We start from the raw sequence: 14,053 nt of genomic DNA on the forward strand, positions 1-14,053 counted from the left end.
GACTGAATCTTCCCCGTCATAACCTCCTGCTGAATCGACTCCTTCGTCTCGCGGGGTGGAGGAACATCATACCCATCTCCACTCGTTGCTATCGTTTTGGTGTTACTCCGAATGACACTATTCATAGAGGAATGGGATGAATTGGTACCGCCACCGGCGCGTAGATTCCCCTCAAACGTGAGGAGATAGATGCGGAACATGTAGAAAGCAGTTGGAACTGCTGTGAATGAGGCTATACATCCGGGGGAAAGGAACGTAGCCAACTCTTTGCAATAATTTCATCTTTGGACCGGAAACGAGCTAGAGGTGGTATACCACAGAGAGAGAGAGTACCTGAAAGAAAAGTGATTCCAGTAATTGGCATATATTTTCGCGAACCACCCGTGGGAGACATATTTTGACTTCTATTGGGAGAGTATCCGACAACCCTTTCCATCGAATGAATTACTGAACCGGATCCGGGAAATAGCAAAGCTTTGGGATGGGCATGTGTAATGAGGTGAAACAACGAAGGTTTATAAGCACCGAGACCTAGAGCCAGCATCATGTAGCCCAATTGAGACATAGTAGAATAAGCTAAACCTTTCTTGATATCCTTCTGGGCAAGAGCTATCGTCGCTCCCAGTAGAGCCGTTATTCCGCCTATCCAGGAGATAACATTCATGCTTAGAGGTAAGGTTTCAAACAATTCAAGCATTCGAGCTACAAAAAAAATTCCCGCAGCTACCATAGTAGCGGCGTGTATAAGAGCCGAAATAGGTGTGGGTCCTTCCGTTGCATCGGGCAACCATACGTGGAGTGGGGATTGTGCAGATTTAGATACCGGACCCAAAAATGGTAGAGGAGCACATGTATTGGCAAGGGAGGAGCCGGCGCTGTTGTTATCAATCAACTCACTAAATCAATCACACGATTCGCGGATCTCGAAACTACCAGTTATCCAATACGTACCTAATATACCCAATAATAATCCGAAATCTCCTGTACGATTAGTTGCAAAAGCTTTTTGGCAGGCATTAGCAGCACTTGGTCGTGCGAACCAAAAACCTATCGGCGAGTAAGAGCACATCCCTACTAATTCCCGAAAAACATGAATCTGTATTGGATTGGGACTGAACACTAATCCTGACGTGGAGGCAGTGGAGAAACTTAAATAGACGGGAAACCTTACGTATCCCTAGTCGTGACGCATATGACTATCACTGTAAATCATAACCAAGACACCTATGGTGGTGACTGATATCGACGTAATGGAAGTAAGTGAATCAACTGAAAATCCTATCTTTGGAGAAATATCGTCGTTGGGAATCCATGACCATGAGTATTCAAAAGTGGAGCGACCAGTAACTTGTTGCCAGAATGTTGCGATAGAGACGGACATAGCTGCGGCTAATGAAAGAACACTGAGCATAGCACGTATACGACGAAGGCTCTTAGTGGCTTTTGGAAAAAGAAACGATGCCATCCGATCAAACCAGAGGTTACGAATGGGCGTGAGGGGACAATCCAAGCACATTCATAAGATAATTCCATAAACATATTTAACCCGGGTTGGAACTCTTTCTGTCAATAGTTGTCAGATATATGGAGCGTCGAAGAATGGAATATATATGGACAGGTGAGATCACGCGTATCAAACCGAATAATCCATTTGTTTCTCGTTCTGGTGCGAGCCCGGCGTCGAGACTTGACAGGAATCAAATGTGTCGGAGATACTTATCTAGGTTCCATTTTTTGACCCCAAACCGATTGAGTTGTTTTGGGTTATTTTTCACACGACAAGACTATTACGGATAGACATGCAGCAATTGATACTGGAGGAAAACAACTCCGAGTAGAACCGGGGAGATTCTATGATGTTCGTCACTTCGCTCTGCTTGGGCACAACGCATCAGAGTCCAATACGGTAATGTCGATATATCGAGTTTCATTGGTTTGTCACGGATCCAAAATTGATCTCGGACATCCCCGGCTGAGTAACGCAACTGCTAGGGGGCGCGTCTTGCATCCCTGTTTCGAGAGGAAGAAAGTGATACGGAAGATCCATTCTAAGAAGAAGACGCGAAGGAAATCGGGATACAGACAGGATTTGGTTCGATCTGTAGTAGATCCCATTTGCTTAAATGGAAAGGAGTTGGTTGGTTAGCAAATTGTTATCATAAAGAAGTCAATGATTCTTGCTGGGATTCTTTTGCATAGAATGGAAACCCAGTTCCCCCAGTTGTTCCCCTTCTAATGATTCTACGCAATCACCCCCTCCCTCATTATATTGATTCTACTCGTACGTATCAACATACTCGTCGCATTCATTTCGATGATAAAACCGAATAGATAGATTTCATTATGGCAGTTCCAAAAAACGTACTTCTAGGTCGCGGAGGAAGATTCGCAATCATATTTGGAAGACCCAAACTAATGAAGTAGCATCGAAAGCTTTTTCTCCAGCTAAATCCATTTTGACTGGACGGTCGAGAAGTTTTTACTATGTGACAAATGAAAAAATTTCTGAAACTGGTCAGTAGTACTCCCCGGTTGTAACAGGAATTGCCGTATCAATAGGACGTGGGGTCGGTCGGAATAGATAGTGAACTATTTGTTTGTTGGAACGGGGAAGACGAGATAAGTGATTGTCAGGGAACTTATTGATGAATTTGGATCCCTAGTAAGTAGTACGGGTACATGTTGATATTATTGCGTGACGGTACCGTGCGGTAAATAAAATCCAAATACTAACAGAGTTGTATCAATGAATGTTGGTAATAACCACGAGGGGGGGGGGGTTACGTGCATGAAGAAGGAGCCCAATCCCTCTCTTCCTTCCTATGATACAAGGGTCTCGATCACGATCATCGATTTATCTCTATCCCTACTACGAATGGGTATGGGTCGATAACACCCAAAGAGAATCGGGAGATAAATCTGCGTTCCCGGAACGGGAACGTCTTCTATTCCGTTTAAAATATGTTCCGACTTCGTTTATTCGGAATAGCAGGATTTGAACCTGCGACCTCCATCACCCCAAGATGGCACGCTACCGAGCTACGCCATATCCCGTTATTCCTATACAAGTATAGCGCCGTATACCTAATCAACTATAGACAGGGAAGGTCCCTTGTTGTGCGTGTGTACTCTCCCCCAGGAAGATTGACGATTCACCCGAAGATGTGATATCATTAATTACGATAAGTATAACGAGTAGCGAGCCGCTATGGTGAAATTGGTAGACACGCTGCTCTTAGGAAGCAGTGCTAGAGCATCTCGGTTCGAATCCGAGTAGCGGCATTTAATTTCAACCTGCAGGCGAGGGCTGTGTCTGATACAACCACTGGGAAAAGCAGTAGGAATAGGGAATTCTCCCCGTTTCGACGTTTAAGGGGTAAACCCGAAATCTCCTGGGAATAATGGGTGGGTGGTACATACTCTCCAAAATCTCACTAATTCACTGGATTCTCCTCATTACGATTCACACCGATATAGAGCACATATTCGCTCACATTTCTTTTCTTACGCTTCTTTCCGTCACTCTGTTTCACCGGATGGGGCTGGCTCGCAAGCTCAAGAGACTCATTAGTTTGAGCGTTGGAGGTATGACAATTGCTTTCATCTGTATAACGGGATTTACGACGATTCGTCGGATTCAACCCAAACATCTACCACCGAGCAATCTACATGAATCATCTATGTTTCTTTCACGGAGCTTCTCCCCAATGCATGTATTATGAGAATTAGGAGTCGGAACGAATGGTCAGGTGCAGTCACGGCACCAGGTGCCATGTCGACCCATGGATTCGCAACTCTGGGTCTTCCTGAGGAAATGCAACAATCCACACCGCTAGTACCTGCTCTGCAACCTCATCGGTTAATGACGCATGTAAGTATGATGCCACTAAGCCATGTGACTTCGTTATGTGGATCTCCATCAGCAACATCTCCACCGATTGCCACCTATGACGCAGAACAATTTTCTATCCCCGGTCCAAATCAAGAATTTCCTACCTGGACCCCCTCTCCGGGAGTGGATATACACTGCTACGAGCAGGCAGGAAGTAATCCGAGAAACAGTTTTCATCGACTATCCTTGAATTCACGTAGGTGCCGATTGATCCACCAATTGGACCGATGGAGTTATCGAATCATCAGCTTAGGGTTTCCTCTACTGACTGTTGGTATTCTCTCTGGAGCAGTGTGGGCTAATGAAGCGTGGGGATCCTACTGGAGCCGGGACCCTAAGGAAACCTGGGCATTAGTGACTCGGCTGATATATGCTATTCATCTCCATACCAGAATAACTAGTGGTTGGCAGGGGGAAGGGCCTGCTATTGTAGCATCTACAGGATTCTTCATTGCTTGGATTTGTTTCTCAGGGGTTAATCCACCAGGAATCGGTTTACATAATCACGGGTGGCTTACTTAATAATTAGGTAGAAGACCGCTAATTCGATCGGGGGGAGAGATAACAAAAAATGTTACCTCGTCAGATGCTTGAAGTGTTACATGTAATCAATTCGTGATTTGAATCAGAGTCTGCATGAGGAATCGCGCTGTGGATTCCTCACCCAGACATTCATGCAATTACGTCGCCAGCGGCATGGATTCCCACTGCCTTCCCTTATAGGAATTAATACCAGAACCGCTTCCAAGAGTAATCCTCATTGAATAGATATGTTCGACTACCGATCCAAACGATACTGCGTTTTTATTGCCCCTCTACTATCCCATAAAAGAGTACGGAACCAGGATAGATAGTATTTTGTGATTCCGTAGAGATGCAACCATGTCTGGATACAGACCGATACCGAGGATTGGTAAAGAGAGACAAATCGATATGAATATTTCCCGCGGTCCGGAATCAACTGAATATGGATCCGAATAGTTGGATATTCTGTATCCGTAGAATATTCGACGTAACATAGATAACAAATAAATGGGAGTTAATACTGTACCAATCGCTTCGACTACTACAACCGATAACTTAGATATAGATGAATAATGCTGATTAGTCACTATTCCTGGAAATACCATCAATTCCGATACAAACCCACTCATCCCGGGTAATGCAAGGGATGCCATTGAGAAGATACTAAACATAGTAAATATCCTGGGCATTGGGGTAGCCATCCCCCTAATTGATCGAGATAAAGGGTACGTGTCCTATCGTAACAAGTCCCTGCAAAGGTAAAATAGAGCGGCACCTATTAACCCATGGGAAATCATTTGTAACACAGCTCCATTAAGACCCGTATCTGTCACGGATCCAATTCCAATTGTTACAAAACCCATATGGGAAATTGATGAATACGCTATTCTCCTCTTAAGGTTACGCTGACCCGGCGGAATCAGGGATGCATAAACAATTTGGACTGATCCGAATAGCACCAACCACGAAGCAGGTATGGAATGAGCATGAGGTAATAATTCCATATTAATTCGAATCAATCCATACCCTCCCATTTTTAGTAATACCCCAGCCAGCAACATACATGTGCTGTAATGTGCTTCCCCATGAGTGTCTGGCAACCAAGTATGAAAAGGGAATATTGGCAGTTTCACGGCATACGCCACGAAGAATCCTAGATAAGAAAGCACTTCTAGTGATATAGGATGTGATCTGCTTGCCAAATCTCGGATATTGAAGGAGGGTTCCTGGGTCCCGTAGAAACCCATAGTTAGGGCTCCTATTAGGAGAAAGATAGAACCACCAGCTGTGTATAGAATAGACTTCGTGGCTGAGTATAGACGTCTCTTCCCACCCCACATACATAAAAGTAGGTAGATTGGGATTAATTCCAACTCCCACATAGGAGAGGAAAGCGAAATGTCTCGAGAAGCAAACAGTCCTATTTGGCCGCTATACATGGCCAACATCAAGAAATAGAATAGACGTGTATTCCGCGTAACTAGCCAAGCTGCTGAGGTTGCCGAAGTAGTGACAAATCCTGTCAGTAGAATGAGACCCATGGAGAGTCCATCAATACCTGAACTCCGATGGGAATTGATTGAATTTATCCAACTAGAATCCTCCACCAATTGAATGCATTGATCATCGATATGGAAGTGACAATGAAAGATATAAATGATTAGTAGAAATTCCGATATACAAATGCCTGGGGTATACCACCGAACGATCTTATTCCCATTGGAGGGAAGCATTGGAAATAGCGAACCCGCCAGAATCGGAAAAAGAACAATTGTGGTTAACCAGGGTACGTTACTCATCGTGGATGGAAAAATATTTTAGCGGGGGGGAGGGGGGGGGGAATCTTAATACCCCAACTCATACTCAATAGAATTGAGTATGAATCTTTGAGTATGAGTTGGAAAGAAAACGATTCGATTCTTGAATCTCTTTCTTGACCGATGAATCAATAAGCTAGACCCATACTACGAGTCGTCTCAGCTCCCGGATAGACGCGTACACTCGAGGAATCTGTTGGACAAGCGGATTCACGTCTCTTACAACCTACACAGTCTTCTGTTCTAGGAGCAGAAGCAATTTGATTGGCTTTACACCCATCCCGGGGGATCGTTTCCAATGCATCTGTCAGACAGGCTCTTACGCATTAGGTGCAACCAATACATGTGTCATAGATCTTTACTGAATGTGCCGTCGAATTTGTTCACTCCTATTGGATTGACGTGTCAAAGATATTCTCCTGTTGGGGTTGTTGAGGTGTACCTACCCTCCCCCCTGCCCCCTACCCCTTATTTTCCATTCAATCAAATCTAAGATTTGTATTGATTTGGTTTTTCCGCATCTACCTACATAGACACTCCGTGGGTGGAACTCTCCCATCATCCTCGTGAAATGAATGGGTTCTGCAATATGGGGAGGGACGGTACAAGACAATTTTAAGGAACGGGATAGGTAGGGATTCAGATAGGTATGACATAATTTTTCGGAATGAAATGCAATTGTTAGGGGGAAAACGACAGCATTACCAGCTGGATGTGATACACCTGCATTGAATAGCGATTCGCCCAAATAAATAGCGTCATCGACGAATCAATTACCATTTTAACAAATCAAATTGATCGATACGAGTCGATCTTCTATTACGCTGGATGACCGAAGCAATGGATAACCCAATAGCAGCTTCGGCAGCTGCAACGGCTATTACGGATATTGAAAAGATTTCCCCCTTCATTTGTTCATTGTCAAAGAAATTGGAGAATGCTACGAGATTTATATTAATGGCATTCAGAATCAGCTCAAGACACATCAGTGCCCTAATCATGTTTCGACTCGTGATTGATCCGGAAAAGCCAACGCGATAGGGATAAGCACCTAGAATCAGTCCATGTTCGAGCATGATGTATTAACCCCCCGGAAACTTAATTGGTTAACCTACGAGATGAGTTTACGAGAAGTTGTAATTAATTAGAAAGATGGGGAGTCATCTCCAGACGACGAAGCAGGTTCTTCGTCGGGTCTGGTTATTCCTTCACCACGAGCCATTGTAATCGCCCCTACTGAAGCCACTAGGAGGAGGATAGAAAGGAGTTCGAATGGAACCAGAAATTGTGTTAACAATTGGTATCCAATTCGCTGGATGTTGTTTTTTGAGACTCCCCCCACAACATCCCTCGATGGGTCGATTGGATTTATATCAGACCATTTCGTATCTCGAATTGTAGTGGTTGATAAGATAGATAGACCCGTACAAGCTCCTAAGGCAATAGTATCTCCCATATTCCAGGAAATGGTTGAATTGGAATCTACTGGTTCGTCAATAACCGTTACGGCAGACACGATCGAAACATTTATAGCTCCTACATAGATAGGCGATTGTGCGGCAGCTACAGAATCGGCATTCGGTACGAGATATGGGAGAGATATACAGATAAACACCAGTCCCGATGAAGAGGCGGAATAAACTATATTAGCAGATAATACCACTCCTACACTTCCCAGTAGAATACCTAATTCGATTAGTATCAAGACAGATTCATAAATTGATTCAGGTAGATTCATTATGCCCAGTTATTTTGATTCTCCCATCTCACTATATTACTATTCAATAACGACGTGTATGTGTGTGACCTACTTATGTAGACACACCCCCCCCTATTGGTAGAAATAATTGAAGGAGGGATATCTCTGCATAGCAGAGATATCTCGATATTGAATCATCTCCGACTTACTATTTTTTCTAACCAGGGAGTCGGTCTATCTTCCAAACTTCAGACGGAGATTCAATTGACACCACGAGTGACAGTTCGATTATTGGGATCTCCTTTCGTGACTCCCCCAGATGAATAACTCAGAGTTGGAACTACTTGAATTGCGGAATCCTGGGAGACAGAGAGGGGCAAACGTCCCGGAGCCATTTGATCATAATTTGATTCGTGACGATCATAAGTCGAGGGTTCATACTCCTCAGTCATTGACAAGCAATTTGTTAGGCGGTATTCGACACAATTCCCACAGAAGATACGAACTCCGAAATCAATGCTATAACTTCTTAATCGTTTTTTTCTGATGCTTCTTATCAATCTCCGGTCGACGACAGGCAGGTTAATCAGACATACTCGGACACGTACCTCACAAGCAATGCATTTGTCAAATTCAAAATGAATTCGTCCACGGAATCGTTCGGATGATATAAGTTTCTCGTAGGGGTATTGGATAGTCACAGGTAAACGATTCAGATGGTCTAGAGTAACCGCAAAACCTTGACCAGTATACCTCGCAGCTCGTATTGCTCGTTGACTATAATCCTGGAATCCAGTTACCGTGGGAAACATGTGATAGATAATCCTGGGGGAGTTCCTTAGTTTCTAGAGATTGGATAGATTAAAATCGGGGTGACATTGATGTAAACTATGAGGGGAATATCTCATTTTAGAGATGGTAGTCGAAACGAAGCTGTCAGCAACGGATTTCCCGGAGCAACGGGCAGAAGAGATTTCCAGCCGAGATCTAGTAATTGGTCTATTCTGACTCTAGGTAATGTCCATCTCGTTGCGATAGAAATGAATAGGAATAGATAAGACTTGGCTGATGTGGTAATGACACCTGTTACTGCATCGAATACATCAAAGGATTCACTGCTGAGAGTCCGAAAGGGAAAAATTTGCCCTAATTCTTGAAGAAATGGAATTGGTGAATCCCATCCACCCGGATAAAGGACTGTTACAAACGACGAGGAAACCAATGAATTTGGGTAAGAACCAACATAGAATGAACCAGATTTTATACCTGAATATTCGGTTTGATAACCCGCTACCAGTTCCTCCTCCGCCTCTGGTAGATCAAATGGCAACCTTTCACATTCTGCCGATGGGGATATGAAGAAAGCTATAAAGCCTATAGGTTGACGCCGCAGATTCCATCCCAGAAAACCATACTTAGATTGTGTTTCAACTATGTCAACCGTACTTAAGCTATCAGATAATTATAGTCGACGGTACAATTGCTATTACCACCTCTGATTCGAAACCGTACATGAAATTGGGATTTCATACGGCTCCCCATAAGTCACCCGAGAGGGGGATTGGTAGTTAATCACTTCCTTTGCGCGACACCCCCCTGAGGAGCGTCCCAATCTCAACCAATGGGATTCTGTTTGCTACAGGGAGTGATAGCTTCTGAATCCATCTCAACCTTTTCAGTTATTTTTTGATATAATTCGGAATCTTCCACCGTTTCTCGGTGGAATGGGATTTACCGATACTTCTTTTATATCTCCACATAGATGGATCCCTACCTATCTTTATTTCAGCCGAGAAGAGGATTAGCCTGAGGATTCCTATGATCCCAATCCTCTTGAGACTACTACGTAAAGGAGATACTCGCATATATCAATAATTTTTTCCGCCAGGGGCAGAAAAATCAAACCGTTGAAAGGATTACTTCGTTCCGGATAGTCATAATCTAAGTAGATAGGAATATACTCGGGATTGGGATTTTCAAGATGTACTACCTAGTCATCCCTACCGAGGCTAAGTCTTTATCCAATTAAAGAGAAAAGAGATTTTATTATGCAACTTTTTTCTCCACCCTTCTCACAAATCTCTTGTGTATATTAGTGTTCCTGACCATCCACTCCCGCTCAATCCCGGAAAAGAGGTTCAGTCCCTTCTTGTCCCCGCTTCAGGCCCTGTAAATCTATCCCGTACCTGGGGGCAAACAGTGTTTACTGCTCGGACATGCTTTCACTCCCGTACATGGGGGATGGGACTCGATTCACTCGCTGCAAGACGCTGTTCGATCTCACCCAGATGACTATCCAGTTGTTCTGTCAAATCAGTGAAAGATTCTTCATTCCGAATCTCTATATCGGAATAACCCTCTTCCCATCAATCTTATTCAGCGAGTCGCACGTGGGGATATGGATAGTACACATGGGGCTGGGGGTATTTCGTAACTAATTGATTGAGCAGCAGCTCTAAGACCACCTGGAGGGGAATATTTATTATTTGAACCATATCCTGCCATAAGTAGCCCTAGGGGAACGATACTTGAGATGGCGATCCAAGAGAAAGCACCTATACTCAGATCAGCTAGAATAATGTGCTGCCCGAAGGGTATCACCAAGTGGCTTATAAAGACTGGTATGACTACCACAGCTGGTCCAATATTGAATAGCCAAGTATCGCCCCTGGCTGGAACAATATCTTCCTTCAGTAGGAGCTTGACTCCATCGGCCAGGGATTGGATAATTCCCAAAGGACCTGCATATTCAGGTCCGATACGCTGTTGTACCCCCGCAGATACCTTTCACTCGAGCCGTACGATAACTAATACTCCTACTGTAATTCCTACGATAAGGGTGGGAATGGAAATCAGAATCCAAATCAATTCGGAAGAATCTCTCGAAACTCCCAATTTGTGAAATAAGTCAATCACGCGTTCCTCGAAATTTTTTGTACCAATTGCCGTTTCGGCGATCAACCTCCCCCATGATGATATCTATACTACCTAATATTGTCGTAATATCGGCTAGTTTCATTCCTTCTACCAATTGAGAGAGAATTTGCAGATTTATGAAGCCAGGCGGACGAATCTTCCGTCTCCGGGGAGAAACACTATCATCTCCAATCAGAAATATCCCTAATTCCCCTTTGGGAGCTTCCACCCTTACGTAATGCTCCTGCTCAGGTAATTTGAAAGTGGGAGAGGATTTCTTACCGACAAATTGATAGTCAAAATCATTCCATCCCATTTCCTTTCGTTGCTGACTAAGGCGTCGAGATTCCAAATTTTCATATGGACCTCCCGGAAGGAGTCTCGAGGCCTGTTGAATTATTCTTATGGATTCTCTCATCTCGCCGATTCGTACCAAATAACGGGCCAATGAATCTCCTCCTGTTTGCCATTGGATCCGCCAATCCGATTCGTCATAACATTCGTAGTGATCCACCTTGCGAAGATCCCATTGAATCCCCGAGGCTCGCAACATGGGTCCGGATAAGCCCCGATCTATAGCTTCTTCCCTACCAGTGACACCTATCCCCTCCACTCGTTTCAGAAATATAGGATTATTTGTGATAAGTCGTTCATATTCATCGACTTTTGAGAGGCAATAGTGGCAGGAATCCAAACATTTATCTAGCCACCCATATGGTGAATCTACCGCTACTCCCCCGACGCGGAAATAATTATGCGTCATTCACATACCCGTAGCAGACTCAAGTAAATCATAAATCATTTCCCTTTCTCGAAATGTGTAGAAAAAAGGGGTTTGTGCACCGACATCCGCCAGAAAAGGTCCGAGCCATGACGGGTGGGGAGCTATTCGACTTAGCTCGAGCATAATAACTCGTATGTAACTAGCTCTTCTCGGTATTTGAATATTTGCCAACTTCTCCGGCGCATTCACTGTTATTGCCTCGGTAAACATGGTGGCTAAATAATCCCATCTCGTCACGTGGGGAAGATACTGCAGAATCGTCCGGTTTTCAGCAATTTTTTCCATCCCTCTATGTAAATAGCCAAGTATTGGTTCACAACCAACGACATTTTCACCGTCTGGAGTAACAATAAGTCGAAGGACACCGTGCATCGACGGGTGGTGGGGACCCATACTCACTATAACTGGATCCACTTTCGTAGGAGGTATACCCATGAATTATGTTCCTGGTAATTTTTGCAGACCCTAGCTTCGGTAGAACTGGATTTCTATAAATTGGAATCGGCGTCTCTTCAATCTCCGAATACCCAAGTTGCTTATTATGTTATCGTATAAAGTCGGATCCTTTTTGGATGAATGAATTAAGAGACGCTTGCGTCTTCCCAATAATTTCCACAAACCCCTCTGAGAGGAGTAATCCTTGGAATGTGATTTCAAATGAGAAGTGAGTTTCGAGACTTGATCGGTCAAGTAGCATATTTGAGACTCAGCAGACCCTGTATCCCCTTTCTCACAAATCAACGTCGAATTGGTAGATATAGCCTTATCCGTAATAGTAGTAATAATAATTGTTTATCGAATTCATTGTATAGGATTTGCCTACTAATTCGGGTAGTATTGGTCCGAGCGAGGGAGATGAATACTCCTATAATCGGGGAAATCGTCACTCAATAGATTCGGTTATCGGTGGGAATTTGTTTCCCACCAACGAGTAGTTACAGCTCCGCATCTGATAAGTAAGGTAGGTATCTGCCCCTCCTTCTATCACACACTTGATTGAGATTACCAAGATGTTAGTAATATTAGTCGAGCAAATTGTCGAATCTACGTATTCTCCCCCCCGTCTCAAATAATGGGATACATGCGTATTCTGGGCGTGGCAAATCGACTTCCATTATTTGTGTCGAAGCGGAATCTGTTCATACAAGCTAATTCTTCTAAGCGATAACTGGGCCAAAGGAAACGTTTGATTTTCTGAGTCCCACTCAGGTCGCTAGACTCTTCACTCTTGTTCATCCATTCCACTCCAGAAGGGTAGCCCAAAGGGTCCCTTTCGGATTTCACGGAGCTCAAAATCAATAGGGATCTGAGAAATCGCGATTTGCGACGATGTCTCGGAAGCAGGAGATCTTCGATGTTATGGAGATAGGAGCGATTCCTATTCCTCTCCCCATTGATGAGTGACAAACGCAGCATGCACCCGCCAAATATATTTCTATTCAATCTTCTTTTGAATCTGTTTCGAAATTTCAGTGGGATACTAACCATTTTATACATGAGAATCTAATCATCGAATATTCGCGGTAAACGATGGGCTGAAATAACAAACAAATCATCTAGAATCTCGCGTTTCTCTTCGTTGAGAAAAAGATTCAACAAATCGCAATCTATACCCATATTGACACAGAAGGAAGTAAGATCCTGCTCATTTTCTAATACGTTGATGAGAGATATCAAATCCCTCAGTCTTTATAATTCTCTTTCTAATGCTTCGGATTCCCATTTCCATTGAAAAATATAATAGTGACTCCCCCTCTCTCTTAGAAGTATTTCATCCGAATCAATCTCTTCTTCCTGTAACCCGTAATCCGTGCCTAATCTCTGAAATCTTTCATTTGGGGTAGCGGGAACCCTCTCCCACAAAATAGAAGTCCCAGGTACAAATTTCGATCTTGTTTCGTATACATCCTTTGCTTCCGCGGGATCCGGAATTACCCACAACACCAAATCGGATTTCGGATTCAACTCACGTTCCGGATCAAGTATTCGTGGATGAGAAATTCCCTTCCCTGCAATAAGTTCTCTGATACGATTCCCTAAACGAGTTTCCCTTATCGCCGCATTCCACCCCGCCGGAAATTTTTGTATATCTACATCTCGTGAGGAATCAATAAAACTATGTAACAAATAACTGTATTTACGACGTTTATTGATATTTCTCACTCGATCTCTGAGGAAAGGGGTTTCAGTATATATGGAATAATCGTTTTGTCTATCACGAAATACATATTCATGCTCGGCGAGAAAACTTCCCCCGATGCTTCTGAATCCATATAAATTTTCGATGTCCGATCTCCATCTCTTCGGTGCAATTTTTTGCCATAACTCCAATGACAGGTTGTACTTGTCGGGACAGCCTAACAAACTCCCCAAATCATTTGCATTCAATTCCCAAAGTTGTTTGGAAAGTCCCCGCATCG

This window comes from Dipteris shenzhenensis, unplaced genomic scaffold (assembly GCF_047967505.1).
Source record: "Dipteris shenzhenensis isolate YYH24624 ecotype China unplaced genomic scaffold, Dip_SZ_1.0 scaf0475, whole genome shotgun sequence".
NCBI classification, from domain to species: domain Eukaryota; kingdom Viridiplantae; phylum Streptophyta; class Polypodiopsida; order Gleicheniales; family Dipteridaceae; genus Dipteris; species Dipteris shenzhenensis.